We start from the raw sequence: 21360 nt of genomic DNA, 5'->3' as shown, positions 1-21360 counted from the left end.
TACCCTCGATGCTCCTTTTTCTTTAACCTGCTTTGCAGTTTCCTTCAAACCATCCACATTAATGTCCCAAAGCACCAGTGAGACGTCCAGTAGGGCAAACTCGAGAGCCATCAGCCTGCCAATACCACTACCTGCCCCAGTAATGAGCACAATCTCCCCAGACACATCTTTCTTTCTCTGAGGAACGATTACTTTTATGAAGGCTTCAATGTGATAGTATATGGTTAACACTATCAACCGAAGAGTCTCCAGGAGAAAGTTCATTCTGAGATTTGCAGCTGGCCTTATGAATATGACACAGAAAGAACAGTTTATCACAGTGTGAAAAAGACTGCGGAAAACCAAAGTGGTCAGAAACATGCTGATTAAGAAGATCACTGATAATTTTAAAAACCTAAGTAGAAACTGTTTAGAGGGAGGGAGAGAGAGAGAGAGAGAGAGAGAGAGAGAGAGAGAGAGAGAGAGAGAGAGAGAGAGAGAGAGAATCGAAATCTAAAGCAGGCATTAAAGATTGCAAGAAGGTTTACCTTGTGTGAGATACAAAGTTCCCGAATGGTGGGTTGTTCTCGTGCAGATCGCAGTCGGTAAATAAATATCGGTCCTTCAAATAAACAGTAATCAAAGACGGCTAACGTTAGGACTCGCACAAACTTTGATAATGACGTTACTACCCTCTCCTCCTCTTCAAGTTCAAACTTCTGGAAAAACCACAACAGACGGACGCCCAACACACTATTTCACCAATAATGGTTAACTGAAGTTTACCTAGTTCAGACAATGGAGTAGATCTACGGAATAGTGATGTTCGGTTCTCAAACGAATCGTTCTTTTGAGCCGGTTTTCAGAAACTAACCCTTCTAAAGGGCCTATAAATACCTAGACGCCTCATTGGCCGCTCCACTGCACGTTAACGTCGACACCATATTGGAGCGGGCAACTCTAAAACTCATATCAGAACAGAAGAAAACATATCTGACCCTTCGGTAAACATCTACAAACCGTCACACAATAATAAAAACAAATCTCTGGATATTATCTTTCACAGGTAAGACTCAGCATTTTTATTTATTTTATTTTGTTCTGGATGTTTTTGGTCATTTTTAACATTACGTTGACAGCTAGCCACAAGTGTCAGAATATTAATAGCTAGCGATATCGCTGGTGAGATTTGAAAGACTTTATAAGAAATTACAAGTTTAAATTAATTCTTATTAAGTTTTAACTTGTATTGTAGCTTATATCATAAACTTAATTGTGTTATGAGCACAATACCTACAAGTGAGCACTTTGACAAGACAATGTAAGACTATTATGGCAAGCCTTATTGGCTTTTATTCATTCGCAGGATATGAATTATTGGTATCAACAATTCAGTTTTAACTAGTTAAAATGTTATTCTTGATATCAGGAATTTGATTTCTACTAGTAACAATTGCTGTTTTTGATATCAACAATCGACTTCATCGATTACGTTGACCTGCGTGAAATCCCTTACGAAAAATAACCATGGTTTAATTATAGTAAAACAGTAGTAACCCATGGTTTTTTGGCGTGTTTACTACCATTTGTATAACCACAGATTTACTACAAATACCATGGTTAAACTATGGTTAATTTAGCAAAACCATGGTTAATTTGTGGTTACCATGGTTTAACTATAGTAACCATGGTTTTTTGGTTTTATTTGTAGTAAAACCATGGTTAATTTTCATAAGGGATGCGTCGACACGTCACACTGTTTACATCTCGCGTAATGGCGGCTTCTGCTCCTGAGAATGGAGAAAGTTGCATTCTATCACAAAAACAATAGGAAAACATACTGGCACTCTCCGGTGTTACAGTTGTTATCTGGTGACCAACTTCCTGGTTCAGGTCTCCGCTGCAGATGTGATGGAACGACCGCAGCAGATTCTGTGATTCTAAAAGCACAAACTGATGTGATATTATTAAGTGTATAATAAACGCAGAATCTTATTGCATGATTGATATTCTTGTAAGGATAACAAGTTATTGGTATGATCGCACGTAGCAGCTGAAGTATGCGTTAAAAGACTCAGCGCTGCGAGACAACAGTAACGAACCACTGAGCTACCGATCTACACCGAATCAGCTCCAGATCTTTGGATTCAAGACAGGACTCCCGGCTTCACATCGTGCAGATGCTGAATCAAGGAAATGTGATCGTGTTAACTTGTGACCCGTGTTTAGCTATTATGAAAATAAACCATAGCAGAACCCTGACTACATTTTATGGTTTGTGATGCTAAAGAACATTTCATAACATCTGAGACAATTGTAAATTTGTGGCTACTGTGGTTTAATTCTAAACGCTATCATTAAATCATATTTACCATAGTAAAATAATTTTCTTTGTTTCTTTATTTTTGTATACTTAAACCACATTTAAGGTTTCCTCTGGAGCCTCCAACCGCTCAAGGCGTTCGTAACCATCATGTTCCATGAAGATATAAATTTCCTACAATAAATATATAAAAACTTCATTTCTGATTAGTAATATGCATTGCTAACAACATCATTTGGGTAACTTTAAATGAAATTTTTTGCATTAGTTAGAATTTTTTATTTATTTATTTATTTTGCACCCTCAGATTCCAGATTGTCAGATAGTTTTATTTTGGCCAATTGATGTCCAATCCTAATAAACCATACATCGATGGAAAGCTTATTTACTAATTTTCACTTAAATTTACACTTAAATTGGTTTTGTGGTCCATGGTCACATATGGCTGTGGGAATCCTTGATCTACATGAGATTTCTGTTGTGTTTCTTCACAGCAGCTGAATAAATATCAGTTTAATCAGAATCAAAAAGCATTATTTTATTTAAATAAGAAATTATTCCCGGCAGGTTTGATGCCAACCAACATGAAATTATAATTGATTTAATCATTTTACACACAGATGGCTGGAAGTCACAGACTTCCTGTTTGTTGTTGGCGGCTGTACTGCGTTTGAGCTCCGTCACTATATTCTTTTCATTGACTATTTTTAACTTAAAAATAATTTTATACATCATCGTTTCCGTTTATATAACGTGTGAATATATACTCTATTGTATTCTACAACAAAAACAATCAGAGCGCCTCGCTATCACTAGTTTTATGATCATCGGAGACTCCATCGTCCGACATGTAAGTGCTACATTAGTGGAAGGTAAAGTGCACACTCATTGTTTGCCTGGTGCTCGTGTTCTCGATGTTTCTGCGCAGATACCCGTGATCCTGAAGGCCGACGAGAGCCCCAGAGCAGTCGTGCTTCACGCCGGGGTTAACGACACCACGCTGTGGCAGGCGGAGACGCTGAAGAGGGACTTCAGCAGCCTGATCGAGACGGTTCGCAGCGCGATGCCCGCGGCGACGATCATCGTGTCAGGACCACTGCCCACGTATCGACGAGGACACGAAAGGTTCAGTAGACTTTTTGCTTTAAATGAATGGTTGTTGTTATGGTGTAAAGAAAAGAAACTGTTATTTGTTAATAACTGGAATCTTTTCTGGGAGAGTCCTAGGCTGTTTCGCGCTGATGGATTACACCCCAGCAGAATCGGAGCGGAGCTGCTCTCTGACATCATCTCCAGGACACTTCACTCCATGTGACTAGTAAGACAATTCTCAGATTACTATTATGATGAGTTTTGTTCTACACGCTCAAATGATAGAAGTACTTGCGCTGTAAAAACTATTAAGACTTTGTCTGTTCCCCGAATAGTGAGGTCAAAATATAAATATAATGTAGGATCTAGAAAAAATCTTATCGTAATCAAACCAGAAAAATGTAAAGTAAATGAACAAAAAACATTTTTACGTTTGGGCTCATAAATATTAGATCACTCACACCAAAAGCAGTTATTGTAAATGAAATTATCACAGATAATAGTTTTGATGTACTCTGCTTGACTGAAACCTGGCTAAAACCAAATGATTATTTTGGTCTAAATGAGTCTACTCCACCAAACTACTGTTATAAGCATGAGCCCCATCAGACAGGTCGTGGCGGAGGTGTTGCAACAATATATAGTGATATTCTCAATGTTACCCGGAAAACAGGATACAGGTTTAACTCTTTTGAAATACTTCTGCTAAATGTTACACTGTCAGACATGCAAAAGAAATCTAATGTATCTCTTGCTCTGGCTACAGTGTATAGACCACCAGGGCCGTATACAGAATTCCTAAAAGAATTTGCAGATTTCCTCTCAGACCTTCTAGTTACAGTTGATAAGGCACTAATCATGGGAGATTTTAATATTCACGTTGATAATGTAAATGATACATTAGGACTTGCTTTTACTGACCTAATAAACTCCTTTGGAGTCAAGCAAAATGTCACCAGGCCCACTCATCGTTTTAATCTTACACTAGATTTAATTATATCTCATGGAATCGATCTTACTGTTATAGATATTGTACCTCAAAGTGATGATATCACAGACCATTTCCTTGTATCGTGCATCTGCGTATAACTGATATTAACTATATGGCTCAGCTTTACCGTCTGGGCAGAACTATTGTTCCAGCCACCAAAGAAAGATTCGCAAATAACCTGCCTGATCTATCTCAACTGCTATATTTGTACCCAAAAATACACATGAATTAGATGAAATTACTGACAACATGGGCACTATTTTCTCTAATACATTAGAAGCTGTTGCCCCCATCAAATTGAAAAAGGTTAGAGAAAAACGTACTGTACCATGGTATAACAGTAATACTCACTCTCTCAAGAAAGTAACTAGTAGTCTTGAACGCAAATGGAGAAAAACTAACTTAGAAGTTTTTAGAATTGCATGGAAAAACAGTATGTCCAGCTATAGACAGGCCCTAAAAACTGCTAGGGCAGAGCATATACACAAACTCATTGAAAATAACCAAAACAATCCAAGGTTTTTATTTAGCACAGTGGCTAAGTTAACAAATTACCAGACGCCACCTGATTCAAATATTCCACCAACGTTAAATAGTACTGACTTTATGAATTTCTTCACTGATAAAATAGATAACATTAGAAATACAATAGCGAATGTAGATTCTACAGCGTCTAACACTTCAGTTTCATCCATCGCACCCAAAGATAAACTGCAGTGCTTTACAAATATAGGACAGGAAGAGCTAAATAAACTTATCACTGTATCTAAACCAACAACATGTTTATTAGATCCTGTACCCACTAAATTACTGAAAGAGCTGTTACCTGTAGCCGAAGAACCGCTTCTCAATATCATCATCTGCATAAAAATGATCTTTATGAAGAATTTCAGTCAGGTTTTAGGCCCCACCATAGCACAGAAACTGCACTTGTTAAAATTACAAATGACCTGCTCCTTGCGTCAGATCAAGGCTGCATCTCATTTCTAGTCTTACTTGATCTTAGTGCTGCGTTCGACACCATAGATCATGACATACTCATAGATCGATTACAGAAATATACAGGTATTCAAGGGCAGGCTCTAAATTGGTTTAGATCCTACCTGTCCGATCGCTACCATTTTGTTTACTTAAATGGGGTGTCATCTCATTTATCATCAGTAAAATATGGAGTGCCACAAGGATCCGTCCTAGGTCCCCTTCTATTTTCAATATACATGTTGCCCCTTGGTAATATTATTAGAAAATACGGAATTAGCTTCCACTGTTATGCTGATGATACTCAGCTATATATCTCAACGAGACCAGATGAAACTTCCCAATTATCTAAGCTAATAGAGTGTGTAAAAATGTAAAAGATTGGATGACAAATAATTTTCTCCAATTAAATTCAGATAAGACAGAGATATTAATTATTGGACCAAAAAACACTACACAGAATCTTGTAGATTACAATCTGCAACTAGACAGATGTACTGTTACTTCCTCTACAGTCAGAAATCTGGGTGTTATATTAGACAGCAATTTGTCTTTTGAAAATCATATTTCCAATGTTACAAAAACTGCATTCTTCCATCTTAGAAACATTGCCAAGCTACGAAACATGTTATCTGTTTCTGATGCAGAAAAGCTAATTCATGCATTCATGACCTCTAGACTGGACTATTGTAATGCACTTCTAGGTGGTTGTCCTGCTTCGTCAATAAACAAGCTACAGGTAGTCCAAAATGCAGCAGCTAGAGTCCTTACGAGGTCAAGAAAATATGATCATATTACCCCAATTTTACAGTCTCTGCACTGGCTACCTATTAAGTTCCATATCAGTTACAAATTATCATTACTTAGCTATAAGGCCCTAAATGGTTTAGCTCCTGCGTACCTAACTAGCCTTCTACCACGCTACAACCCATCACGCACCCTAAGGTAACAAACGCTGGACTTTTGGTAGTTCCTAGGATAGCAAAGTCCACTAAAGGAGGTAGAGCTTTCTCACATTTGGCTCCCAAACTCTGGAACAGCCTTCCTGATAATGTTCGGGGTTCAGACACACTCTCTCTGTTTAAATCTAGATTAAAAACACATCTCTTCCACCAAGCATTCGAATAATGTATCTTTTAAATTGTGAGCATTTTATAAATTATTTAAAAAAATAATATATACAGTATTGTTCAAAATAATAGCAGTACAATGTGACTAACCAGAATAATCAAGGTTTTTAGTATATTTTTTATTGCTACGTGGCAAACAAGTTACCAGTAGGTTCAGTAGATTGTCAGAAAACAAACAAGACCCAGCATTCATGATATGCACGCTCTTAAGGCTGTGCAATTGGGCAATTAGTTGAAAGGGGTGTGTTCAAAAAAATAGCAGAAACAGCATTTTTGATATCACCCCACAAGTTCTCAATTGGATTAAGGTCTGGAGATTAGGCTGGCCACTCCATAACATTCATTTTGTTGGTTTGGAACCAAGACTTTGCCCGTTTACTAGTGTGTTTTGGGTCATTGTCTTGTTGAAACAACCATTTCAAGGGCATGTCCTCTTCAGCATAGGGCAACATGACCTCTTCAAGTATTTTAACATATGCAAACTGATCCATGATCCCTGGTATGCGATAAATAGGCCCAACACCATAGTAGGAGAAACATGCCCATATCATGATGCTTGCACCTCCATGCTTCACTGTCTTCACTGTGTACTGTGGCTTGAATTCAGAGTTTGGGGGTCGTCTCACAAACTGCCTGTGGCCCTTGGACCCAAAAAGAACAATTTTACTCTCATCAGTCCACAAAATGTTCCTCCATTTCTCTTTAGGCCAGTTGATGTGTTCTTTGGCAAATTGTAACCTCTTCTGCACATGCCTTTTTTTTAACAGAGGGACTTTGCGGGGGATTCTTGAAAATAGATTAGCTTCACACAGACGTCTTCTAACTGTCACAGTACTTACAGGTAACTCCAGACTGTCTTTGATCATCCTGGAGGTGATCATTGGCTGAGCCTTTGCCATTCTGGTTATTCTTCTATCCATTTTGATGGTTGTCTTCCGTTTTCTTCCACGTCTCTCTGGTTTTGCTCTCCATTTTAAGGCATTGGAGATCATTTTAGCTGAACAGCCTATCATTTTTTGCACCTCTTTATAGGTTTTCCCCTCTCTAATCAACTTTTTAATCAAAGTACACTGTTCTTCTGAACAATGTCTTGAACGACACATTTTCCTCAGCTTTCAAATGCATGTTCAACAAGTGTTGGCTTCATCCTTAAATAGGGGCCACCTGATTCACACCTGTTTCTTCACAAAATTGATGACCTCAGTGATTGAATGCCACACTGCTATTTTTTTGAACACACCCCTTTCAACTAATTCAACTAATTGCCCAATTGCACAGCCTTAAGGGCGTGCATATCATGAATGCTGGGTCTCATTTGTTTTCTGAGAATCTACTGAACCTACTGGTAACTTGTTTGCCACGTAGCAATAAAAAAATATACGAAAAACCTTGATTATTCTGGTTAGTCACATTGTACTGCTATTATTTTGAACAATACTGTATTCCTGTTTACGCACAGCTTCCCTGTCAAACAAATATATTTATTAGGGCCGGGACTTTAACGCGTTAATTGAGATTAATTAATTACACAAAAAATAACGCGTTAACTAACATTAATTAATTACAGAAAAAAAAATCCCGCATTTTTAATAACTTATTTTTGCACCGCAGAACGTTTCTCACTGGATTTGTTTCGGCGGACCGATTATACTGGAGCACCAACTAGCGTTCGCTTCTCATATCACTGCAGCACATCGAGCCTCAAGTATCACCTCAACGCAAAACATATAGCAGTTAGCGTGGACTTTACACTTTATGTTGAACTATATATTATTTTGTTGGTGCAACAGTTTATGTTGAACTCTTTATTGTTTTGGCCAAGGTTATTGAGAGTTGGACTTAGTATGTTATGGCCTCTGAAGCAACAGAGAGATGTTTTTTTTAATAGTCAGTGTTTCCAATGTTCTGAATGTAATTGACAGTATTGTGTTTTACTTAAAAAACTCTTTACAGAAGGTTCCAGCACCTATAAGTTTCCTGAATTTCTGAAATGTACTATTTCTAAATTGTTTCTAAATATGCTATTGCTACACTTCATGGCAAAAATTGCACTGGTCTGCTAGACTTGGTTGAACAAAAATAAACAATATTTTGTTGCTTAAGCTTATGTATTCAGTCATTATTTAATGGTATACTATAAATTCATGTGAAAAAAAAATTACTTCTCACTGTTCTCAGGTCAAATATTTATATGCGATTAAAATGCGATTAATTTCGATTAATTAATTACAAAGCTTCTAATTAATTAGATTAATTTTTTTAATCGAGTCCCGGCCCTAATATTTATTGAAGAATAGTATATCTAAATATCAGGTCAGGAGTTCTGAAGCGCTCATTGACCCCCAATCCCCTTCCCCCCATTTCGCGCAGCGGCGCACATCGACGCACATCGATCGGCACACATCAGATACACAGACACACACCTGCAGGCAGCAGCAGCCCCTCCCAGCAGTGTTTTTCTTGGCTTGTGCTGAGGTGAGTGGAGCTGGTGATGAACAAAAGATTCAAATACCAGTGCCTCGAATAATGCTCGAATTTACTGCTGATTAGCCAAAGGCAAATATAACTTAGTTAACCTGTGTTTTGCTAGCATGCATGCCTCATGAGCTACAAGACTAGAGCTGTGTAAGGGATAATCGCTATACATTATCCTCCTGCTTATTACATGGCTACCTACCAAATAAATAAATAATTTGACACAAAATATTAAAAGGGAGTTTATTGACAAACCCGATTGTATTGCTTCCGCTAAAGAAAATAGTACGCTCCGTCTCTACGGTTAGAATCCTGTGAGTCCATAGCAACGCTCTGTTTTTCATGGCAACGGTCTGTTATACTCCGCGCAGCAGTCTGTTATCAAGAAATAACAGACCGCATTCTACATTGGAGATCAACCAAGCCATGTAATAAAATAAGTTAATAAAATAAGAACGTCCCCAGTTAGTTAATGACTTACATCAAGAGTCTTTCCCCCTGAAATTTAGAAATCTAAATTGGTGAATCTAGAAGAAATCGACAGATGCAAACAGATGGAGGATAGGCTACACTCTAAAAAATGTAGTAAATCTGAGTAACTGCATCTGTACATTAATAAATAAAAGTGAGTAGAAATAAGTTAACATTAAACATTGAAAATAACAATATTTATAAATTAACTTTTTATTTATGAACTTTTTTTTATTTCCTCTAAACCTTTATAAAATAGTATTCCATACAACGACAAATACATACATGACATTGGCTTTTATTTAATTTTATTTAATTTTTACTGAATTATTTTGGTAAGTTTAATTCAAACAATCAAGTAAGATTTTATTAAGTTAATTAAGTTAAATATTTACTAAGCCACAGAATATTTTTTGAGTGTAGTAGGTTTAAAACAAACTCCATCTAAATGTGGATTTTGAAGGTTTTATTTGATGATGGTGATGATACAGTCCTCCCTCAAATGTGAAACTAAGTCCTTGTCAGTCACCATCAGTTATTGTGAATGTGTACATGCATAGCAATAATAATATTAATGTATTTGATTAAAACATTAAGGCAATTCAGTATTCTGATGCTTAGTTGTGTGAAGCTAAAAAGTTATTTTGCTTGTGAAACAAAAATTATTTAAACAATTAATTTTAATCATGCTTGCAGTGCAGGGCCAGGCAGGCAGCATAATGCCAAAAAAAGAGAGGATACAGAAATAATTAAAATGATGTAGTGCCTTGTGTAAAAAAATAAACAAATTATTAGTAAAACACACCCCTCTGCTTGATGCAGTTTGGTTATTCTAAATATATACTTGAAACTAGTAGCATAGAAAATGTTTTCCAAACATGCACATTGTGGGATGGTTTCCTTTGCTGCTCTATAAACCTAGTGAATACTAAGGAGACCATGGTTTCTGTGTGAACTGATTATTTTGTAGACATCTTTTGAAAATTAGAGTTTGAGGAAGATAAAATTAATTAACTTTTTTAATTATTTTTTTTTTAAAGGAAGTCAGTGTTGCATTAATATATATACTTTTTTGTTTTTAAAAAAGAAAAAAAATACGTAATTATGAGAAGTGCCCTTTATTTCACTTGAGCCCCTGCCCCTCAAAATGTCTGTGCACGTCCCTGGCTATTCTAATGATGTCTCTATTTTGTTTCTATGTTTTGTCACGGGATGTAACTAGGATTTACACAAACTCCAGTCTGGATCCAGAACACCTGAGAAGAGATGATGCTGACCCTCAAAGTCCCCAGATGTTTCTAGATCTAACAATTATTGCTACATGTGTGACGTCATCATATAAATAACTATCAATTAATAATATTGATAGTTCATCGTCTAGCTGACTACGTCTTGTATTATTATTATTATTTTTTTTTTTCTAAAATCCTGTCAAACGTGCACAAACTACTAGCTACTACTAAATATTGTAGAAACATAATTTTCGGTAAATTTGCTTTTTAATGATTTGTATTGTAAAAAGCGCTATACAAATAAACTTGAATTGAATTAAGTATTTTATGGGGGAAGAATGAATAAAGGTTGAAATATTATATTAGAAGTTATGCTTTTTGTAAAGTTATCCAAAGGATTCATTAGCTAATCAAAAAGAACACTATATTAATAATTTATTTAATAAAAAGAATCGTTAGAGTAGTGATGAAAAAATAATTGTTAGATTAGTCGACAGAAAAAATAATCATTAGTTGCAGCTCCACAACAATTAAATTTCCACTAGTAACAATTTTAATTCTTGATATCAACAATTACATTTTCACTAGTTAAAATGCTAATTCTTGATATCAGGAATTACATTTCAACTAGAAAAAATTAGCCGAACATTCGAATATTCGTTCTGCTCTATTCGATAAATAAAAATGATATTCTTTCTGTGATTCTCCACGGCATATTTGAAGATGTATGCAAGCAAAAAAATAATTAATGAATGAATAAGGGGCCGTTCACATATCGCGCCTAAAGACGCGTGGAAAACGCTAGGTGCACCGCGTTCTCCTTCTTTCCAAAGAGCTCGGGCAGAAGCACTCCCGAGGCGTCTGCCGTTGCTAAGCAACAATGACACGCTCTCTCTGTGAAAATGCAGAAATTACAGCAAAGGATAAATGGATTTGCAGCACAAAAAAAAACGCTTTCAGTAGCTCTGCTACTAAATTTATTTCAAAATGAAAGCTGATCAGCTGTTCCTTCATCTTGGCTGAGCTTTCAACGTTGTTACGGGAAAGGATGAAGCTGAATGTTTAGTTCTTGTCACATGACCCGTGGTGTGCTTGCAGCATTCTGAAAAGTTGAGATGTTTTTAACTCGATGCGGTGCGGACTCGCCTGGAAAAAAACGGGCGGGTCGCACAGCGTGTGCATCGTGAGCGCATCGCTTCCATTATGAGCGTGCATACCTCGTGCCTACATTGGAAATAACGAACTTGAGCACCCAAAAGACACGATATGTGAACAGCCCCTAAGAACTGCGGTCTTCTACAGTACTTCAGATATGCCGTGGAGAATCACAGAAAGTGACCAAATTCAATAACACTGTTGTGGCATCTCTCGAGCAACGAATAAACACCACTAACTTGGAGAATGCAGCGAAAACTCCTCTTCTCGCGTCTGCCCTAGACCCTCGGCACAAACATCTCAGGTTTCTCGATGAGAACATGAGATAAGTAAGAAAAAAACATTATAACATTAAAAAAACATATATTCAACTTTTTTGAACATTATCAGAACATTATTTTCCATGATTGCGTCACCAACGATGAAGAGTATGCAATGCCCACTCGTCGGAAAAAAGGCTGAGCAGTTCTTCAGCGATGATTACAGAGAGTCCAGCCGAGACAAGTGGGAACAGTTCTTGCTGGAGCCATGTATTCCACCAGATGAGGATCCCATTCAGTGGTGAAACGAAAACACGAAGTGCTCCACAAAACTTATTCGCTTAGCACACCGTTATTTGTGACTCCCGCCAACGTCAGAGCGCGTTTTCTGTGCGGCCGGCCTTATTGTTAACAGGCTAAGGAGCCGACTTTCCCCCGATCATGTTTACATGCCCGTGTTTCTTAACAAGAACATATAAAACAATAGAAAAAAAAGCAAAAAAGATTTGCTGAAAGTTTTAAAGTTTCAAATTTAAGTGTAGGCTACGTTCTACAATAGCCTAATTGCTGCAGGCTGCTTTACATTTTAATTTGTTCACTTTTATTTTTATGTTTTTGCTTTTAATCTGTACTTTTGTTTGTTTGCACGCATTGTTAAAGGTTTTCATCTACAAAACACGATGTGTAATTTTCAAGCTTATTGTGTGTAAGCTTGTTCAAAATGACGGAAACAATAAATGTTGCTGAAAAATAACGTCTGTCTCATTAAACTTAATTTAAATAAACAAATATTCGAATATTCGTTTTTCGTAACCTCAAATATTCGAACGTGATATTTGCGGTAAACGCCCATCCCTATTAAAAATTATAATTCTTGATATCTGGAATTGTATCTTCACTAGTTAAATGTCACCATTGGCTGCCATTCAAATGTAATTGTTGATATCAAGAATTACTTTCTTACTAATTGAAATTACAATTTCACATACAGACGTCTATTCTTGATTTCAACAATTTAATTGTCATTAGTGACATGAATGTGCTTGTAACTAGTAAGAAAGCCATTTTAGATATCAGAAATTAACCACCCAGTTGTTGATATCAGAAATACATTTTCATATATCAGAATAACATTGTCACTAGGGTCCGTGTAAATCAGGGTATCTTCCGTCCATTCCAAATCCGTTTTCAATTAAAAATCAGAAAACGAAAGACTCAAGAGGATTCAAGTGAGAGAACATGAATTCAATAACGAGAAATGGAAAAATGGCTCGTTTATTCGTTATTCCATCTAGGTTAACAAACGGAAAATGAGTTTTTGATTTGATTTCTCATTTTGTCGTTTGGGGTTTAAAAAACGGTTTATGGCTTCAATATTTCATTCTCACTTGTGGGCGGAGCTGAAATGCTCCTTTCATCTGATTGGTCGAATCGCTCCGCCTTCAACTCGGTCTTACATTCTTTCAGAATAAGAGTCTTATAAGAGTAGTGTCTGAAACCACCGCTCACTGTTAATTAACATAATATTTGAGTCAGATGTTGCTGCCCACATAATTCGTGCTGCTGTGACTTGCAAGTCACCCCTTTAATTTATTTCTAGGTTATAGTATTGTATGAATATTGTCCCACTGTAAATACAGTGCAAATAGTTTTGTCTCCTTGGATAAAAGTGAAGTGGAAATGAAAATCAATAATAGACTGAACATTTCCATGATAATATGTCTGTAACATTTACCACTCTCATCTTTTAAGTCAAAAGGCACTAGGTAGGTGTGTGTGTGTGACATTAATAATTAATTGGGAAAATTAATATAGTTAAATTTCATGAAATAAATTAGTAATATTCGTTTTATTACATACTAAATTGAATGGTTTTTCTTTTAGTCTTCTTTGTTGGCCTTGAGAAAGCCGACATATATTTGAACATTATTATCATTTATTATGAGAGTAATTGACAACGACTAAAATTGTATTGTTTCACCAAATTCAGCTCAGATCTTCAGACTCGTTTGACTCGTCGCTGTAACTGGTCAGACTTTTTCCTTCTCAAAAAATCCTAGTGACTTTCATTATCTGAGCAATGAAGGTCTTACACTTAAGGTCCACTAGAGGGGGAGACAGGATTTATGTTTATGTAAGTTTAAATGACAAATAAATACATGAATTTCATGTGTAACACAGGTTCTTCAATGATAGATGGGGTGGTAGGGGGGTATACCTTAGCTCAATGATAGTTGTATAATATAAAACAACATTAACTACTGCAGCTGGTACCAAATAAAAATGATTAAGTTTTGGAAAACTGCAAGTCAAATGTACTTGCACAAATGACTTGCTGTTACATAATACCCCATATGCTTTGTTGGGGACGTTTTCGTCCACTAGGGGGTAAAGTTGAGTCTTATTTTGGCCACAACTTTCTCTGTGTTTCAGCTAATGGAATGATTGATGACAAATCTTATTTTTACACTTATTTTGGGAAAATGCTTGAAATTTTTCAAAAACTCAACAGTATACTGTGGGTAAATTCACTACCCTTTTGTTATGTTTGGGATGAAAACACCCACTAAATTAAAATGCTGTAAAAATGTCTCAGATAAAGATTATTTAATTTTGTTTTGCATAAATCTATTAATCACCCTCAGTCTGATCAAAACTACCAAATGTTTAAAAAGAAAATCCAAGATTTTAACTCTTTAATTACCAAGTTCATAAATGATGTCACTGATTTGGGAAGAAAAAACACACACAAAATGACATATTTTCAATATAAAAAGTAATTGTGGACTGGATATTTTTTTTACCTTTTATGACAGTCTTGGGCATGTCAAAGATTAGTAACTGTAGATTGGCTTTGATGTATTGTTAGTTTTTGTGCAGCATTAGATTTTAATTTTTTCTCCCTCATTTATTGTTGGTGGCTGTTTTTGCCCCATTGACTTCCATTATAACGACATTTTTTGATGCAAAGCCATGACACCATATAATCATGCACTCTTGATTATTGGTGGTTTCCCCTGTTGGGAAGAGGTAACATTTGTTATTTTTACAGTTGATCACTAGGTGGGACCATTAACCCTTTAGATAGGCCTGTGCAAAAAAAGGCTTAGTTTCTGGCCTGTATATAGAGTTATATGGAGTTTAACAGCAAATTATAGTGTGTGTGTGTGTGTGTTTGAGAGAGAGAGAGAAAGAGAGAGAGAGAGAGAGAGAGGGTGAGAGAGACCTTTGTGCACTTTGTGCACCAACAGGGAAAACCACAAACAATCAAGAATGCATGATTATGTGTCATGGCTTTGCAATCAAAAATGTAACTATAATGGAAGTCAGTGAAAAAAACATCCACCAACAATAAATTAGGGGATATTTGTTTTTTATCTAATGCTTACAGCAGTTTAATTGAGTGGATGTTTTAATCCCAAACATAACAAAAGGGTAGTGAATTTGAACAATGCACAAGGGATACATAATAATTTTTATTTGGCACCAGCCGCAGTTAATGTTGACAGCTAGCAGGAATGTGGTGGGGTGCGAGGTCTGTTTTTACCAATGGATGGAAACCTCAAGGCAGTGGCCTAAATGCTTATCTGAAGATTTTGTCTTTACAGATTACAGTTTACATTGTACTTACTGAAGTACAACTCTGCATGCAGACACCCAACTGTAAAAATTCATTTATAGATTTAAAACACAGTCCTGAACCGGGAGAACCATGTTCTGCAGAGTTCAGTTCCAACACACTTGCTTGGACATTGCTACTGATCCTGAAGACCTTGCTTAGCTTAGGTGTGTTTATTTGGGGTAGCTAAACTTTGCAGGACACTGGCCATCCAAGAGGAGGACTGAGAGTCCTGACATTAGCACTTTACATTCAGAGCATGTGATTTATCAACACCGAGTACATCTTAAAATGTACAGCTCATGAAAAATAAAAGATCTAGATGGACAAACATTAAATGCATAAACCAGTGTGAATAAAAAATAAACCTTAAAATAAATTTGGAGGTAGGTTGAAAAAACCAGAATGGGAAGTTTTAAGTACAGCTTGAAGTGTGAAGTTATGGCGGATATGGCATATTCATGTTAGTACACATGAAATTTATGTATTTATTTGCCATTTTACGTAAATAGAAATCCTGTCTCCCCCTCTAGTGGACATTTAGTGTAAGACCTTCATTGCTCAGATAATGAAAGTCACTAGGATTTTTTGAGAAGGAAATTTGGTGAAACATTAAAATTTTAGTCGTTGTCAATTACTCTCAAAATAAATGATAATAATGTTCAAATATATGTCAGCTTTCTCAAGGCCAACAAAGAAGACTAAAAGAAAAACCATTCAATTTAGTATGTAATAAAACTAATATCGCTAATTTATTTCATAAATTTAACTATATTAATTTTCCCAATTAATTATTAATGTCACACACACACCTACCTAGTGCCTTTTGACTTAAAAGATGAGAGTGGTAAATGTTACAGACATATTATCATGGAACTGTTCAGTCTATTATTGATTTTTATTTCCACTTCACTTTTATCCAAGGAGACAAAACTATTTGCACTGTATTTACAGTGGGACAATATTCATACAATACTATAACCTAGAAATAATTTAAAGGGGTGACTTGCAAGTCGCAACAACGCGAATTATGTGTCTACATCTGGTTTCAGATATTACTCTTGTAAGACTCTTATTCTGAAAGACTGAGGAGCCGAGTAGAAGGCGGATCGATCCGACCAATCAGATGAAAGAAGCGTTTCAGCTCCGCCCACAAGTGCGAATGAAATATTGAAGCCATAAGCCGTTTTTTAAACCCAAGACGACAAAATAAGAAATCAAGTTAAAAACTCATTTTCCGTTTGTTAACCTAGATGGAATAACGAATAAACGAGCCATTTATCCATTTCTCGTTATTTAATTCATGTTATCTCACTTGAATCCTCTTGAGTTTTTCGTTTTCTGTTTTTTAATTTGAAACGGATTTGGACTGGACAGAAGATACCCTGATTCGTGTATCATCCGATCATTCAATTATTCCATTTAATCTGGCAAACCAAAAACGAAATAACGAATCAATATTTTGTTTTTCTGTTTTTCTGTATGATCCAAATATGAAAAACTGACGTTTCTTTCATTGCTTTCAGCTCGAAACGGGAAATATAATAAACAAGGAAACCAAAACGAAATAATGTATCAAATTTACGTTGTCTCAATTTTTCTTTATTTGCTGTTGTAGGTCTTAACTATTTCCCACGGTGCCGTCCTGCTTGATTTGCGCATGTGCAGTGGATAGTTTCAAAGTAGGTGGCTGAGCGCCAAAAGCGGAGGGTTAAAAGTTAAAAGTTCATGCAAACAGATTTTAATAGACAAGTTTCAGTTAAATATTTATGTTTTATGCCTATAATAAAAACCCAGTGTTAAATCAGAGCGCAAACAATTATATCTGGAACATTATATACTGTAGACTATCCAATATGCGCTCACTTCCTTGTATTCATCGCGGGGATAAAGAACACTTTTTTTTAGCGATCACAGGCATAGTTACAGTATGTCCAATAACAATACAACACGCTATAATAAAAATCATAGATGGTTTAGATGTCCTTTGAAATCACGCTAGCCACTTGTTTTGGTATGTGAGGCATTATAAGTAGATCATTAATTATTAAATACACAACACACATCCATAAATACATACACATATACAATACAAAAAAAAAAATGGAAATAATTGAAAAAGAATACAGAAAGCTAGTGTTGGATGAAAAACTAGCAGTTAGAATAAATAAATAAAAAATAGATATAATTAGAATAGACAGTGCTAGAGTTCGAAGGTCAAAGATGAAAGATGTGTTTTTAGATGTTTCTTGAAGATGCATGTACTGCATGTAATATATATTTAGCTTTGCAATATAACAGTTTTAAAGGTAACAATGTAATTAAAAAGGCAATGGTTGACATACTGTAATAATGTTTGTAATAGTATTCTACCTGACAATTACTGTATCAGTTAAATAGATTACACCCTTTAATTATACTGAATTTATAGAATAGAACATCTTTATTGCACAGATGTACTTTGAAATTTAAGATCTATTAGCAATACACACTTACAAACGGTTCTAGTGCACATGTAAAAAAATACTGCATGCACAGAACTATGAAGTTACATATTTACATTATTTTACAGTTACATTGCAATCTGTACAAATAAAACAAATTCATTTATTCCTTGTGTTATGTCTAAACCTAGGATCAGCTTATCTACTGCTGTGTGCCATTCTTCAGTTATCAAATTATTGATGTAGTATCAGGGTTGAAGTAACACTTAGTAGGCCTATTGTAAATCCATGACTTTATCAGATCTCGTCTGAATTGGCAACAATTATTATTATTTCCTTAGGTTGGAAAGGCAGCAAGTGAAAAATTATATTTAGCAGCTATGTAGGAAAATAACTAATTACTTTAAGATAAATTCAGATCTTTGTGCTTTAATGCTTTGTATTCTTCCAAATTCTGCCAGCAGGATTTTTTTTTCTTAATTCTCACATAAAATAAATGAATAGCCTAAAGAAGACTGTCGTTTTTTTGTGAAGAATCAGCATAAAATCAGGGTTTCATCCCCATGTTTTTTTATTTAATTTTGAAATCTGAAAAATGAAATTAATTTAGCAAGCAAGCAAGCAACTTTATTTATATAGCACATTTTTTAAACAACAGATGCTGCCCCAAAGTGCTTTACAAAATTAATAAAATTAAAATAATACAATAAAATAAACATATCTTATTCAAAAGCTAAAGAAAAAAATACGTTTTTAAATAGGACTTAAAAGTTGTTACCGATGGAGCTGACCTCACATGGAATAGGAGACTATTCCAGAGTTTGGGACCTACTACAGAAAAAGCTCGATCTCCTTTTGATTTTAGACTACAACGAGGGACCTTTAAAAGCCGTTGATCGGTAGACCTAAGGACTCTAGAAGGAGAGTAAGGAACAATAAGATCACAGGCTTCTGAACTGAGCGCTGATAACAACTTGGGTTGTCCTTGTCCTCTTTAGTACGGATTACATGGTGTCCCAGTTTTCCAAAAAGAACTTCAAATTTTGATTCGTCTGACCACAGAACAGTTTTCCACTTTGCCACAGTCCATTTTAAATGAGCCTTGGCCCAGAGAAAACGCCTGTGCTTCTGGGTCTTAGATATGGCTTCTTTTTTGACCTATAGAGTTTTAGCAGGTAACGGTGAATGGCACGGTGGATTGTGTTCACCGACAATGTTTTCTGGAAGTATTCCTGAGCCCATGTTGTGATTTCCATTACAGTATCATTCCTGTATTTGATGCAGTGCTGTCTAAGGGCCCGAAGATACGAGCATCCAGAATGGTTTTCTGGCCTTGACCCTTATACACAGAAATGATTCCAGATTCTCCGAATCTTTGGATGATATTATGCACTGTAGATGATGATAACTTCAAGTTTTTCTCTGGGAAACTCCTTTCTGATATTACTCCACTATTTTTCGCCGCAGCATTGGGGGAATTGGTGATCCTCTGCCCATCTGGACTTCTGAGAGACACTGAGAGGCTCTTTTTATACCCAATCATGTTTCCAATTGACCTAATAAGTTGCAAATTGTCCATTTAACTTTTCCGTCCTCTTATTGCTACCTGTCCCAATCTTTTTGGAATGTGTAGCTCTCATGAAACCAAAATGAGCCAATATTGGGCATGACATTCCAAAATGTCTCACTTTCAACATATATTATCTATATTCTACTGTGAATAAAATATAAGTTTATCAGATTTGTAAATTATTCCATTCCTTTTTTACTCACAATTTGTACAGCGTCCCAAGTTTTTGAGAATCGGGTGTGTATTTATCTCATCCTTAATGTTAAATTCTTAATGATAATGATAATGTTAAATTGGAATACATGTAATAATTAAATCAGTATTAATTAAGCCTTCAGAGATAGCTGCGTCTGAAGTTTATTTTAGATGTATTAGGCCTGTTTACAGTTTAATGCTTATTAGACATGCCTTTACATAGCAATTACAACTGTATAATGAAATGAGATTAATGTTTAATACAACATTTTTAACATAGAAATATGTAATGACAAAATGAAATGATAGGCCTACTTTATTATATTTATGAAATTAATATCGCCACTAGGTGTCGGTAAGTCACTGTGTTAATAAAGAAGCCTTTTATTCAATCTATTCGTCCAAGATTCAGATTCTTTCAGGAATAAATTCAAGTGTCTGTGTTTAATAATTTGTCACTGAACTGTCTATAATAATAGGTCTTTCAAAGACTGATTCATATCAGGATTCAGGAATGATACATAAGTCTACGCTTGCTGTTACTTTGGTTTGATGACGTCAAGAACATCTGAAAACTACTACTTACCTATGTCACACAATGTAACTGTAAAAATAATGTAAATATTTAACTTCACATAATTCTGTACATATTTGTTTAAATGTTTGCATTTAAATAAAGAAAACACTTGACCCTCTACTTGCTCTCTGTTCGATTTCTATCTAGGCTACTTAAGATAAAAAAAAAAACTTTCTTTATATATTCTAAATATTTATATTCTAACTACTTGTTTTGTCTCTCTCTCTCTCTCTCTCTCTCTCTCTCTGTGTGTGTGTGTGTGTGTGTGTATAAAGTAGTCAACGTTTGAAGTGGTTTTGATTGCTTTTATTGATCTCATTATTAATAAAATAATCTGCTAATATAAATGTTTTAATTAATGATCACTTAAAATGCCAAACATACCAAAACAAGTGGTTAGCCTGATTTCAAAGGACATTTAAACCATCTCTGATTGATTTATTATATTATATTAACCAATATAATCTATTAGAGCGTGTTGTATTGTTATTGGACATACTGTAACTATGCCTGTGATCGTAAAAAAAAACGTGTTCTTTATCCCCGCGAGGAATACGCGGAAGTAAGCGCAATTCCTTTGAAACTATCCACTGGGCATGCGCAAAGCAAGCAGGACGGCACCGTGGGAAATAGTTAGACCTACTACAACAAATAAAGAACAATTGAGAAAACGTAAATTTGATCCATTATTTCGTTTTGGTTTCCTTGTTTATTATATTTCCCGTTTCGAGCTGAAAGCAATGAAACAATCAGGGTATCTTCCGTCCATTCCAAATCCGTTTTCAATTAAAAATCAGAAAACGAAAGACTCAAGAGGATTCAAGTGAGAGAACATGAATTCAATAACGAGAAATGGAAAAATGGCTCGT

The 21360-nt window shown here is 35.5% G+C and overlaps 1 long non-coding RNA gene across 1 annotated transcript in view; it reads left to right on the top strand.

The window, feature by feature from the left end:
- Positions 1-905: 905 nt before the first annotated feature.
- LOC128026455 (uncharacterized) overlaps positions 906-21360 on the top strand; it is a 32242-nt gene continuing 11787 nt past the window's right edge. The window contains exons 1-2 of the long non-coding RNA XR_008186430.1: positions 906-1045; positions 3231-3620. This is a non-coding gene — a long non-coding RNA (uncharacterized LOC128026455). The remainder of the gene's footprint in view (positions 1046-3230; positions 3621-21360) is intronic.

This window comes from Carassius gibelio, chromosome A2, assembly GCF_023724105.1.
Source record: "Carassius gibelio isolate Cgi1373 ecotype wild population from Czech Republic chromosome A2, carGib1.2-hapl.c, whole genome shotgun sequence".
NCBI lineage: Eukaryota > Metazoa > Chordata > Actinopteri > Cypriniformes > Cyprinidae > Carassius > Carassius gibelio.
Note: the sequence above shows the minus strand (reverse complement) of the source record. Positions and strands in the feature narration are given on the sequence as shown.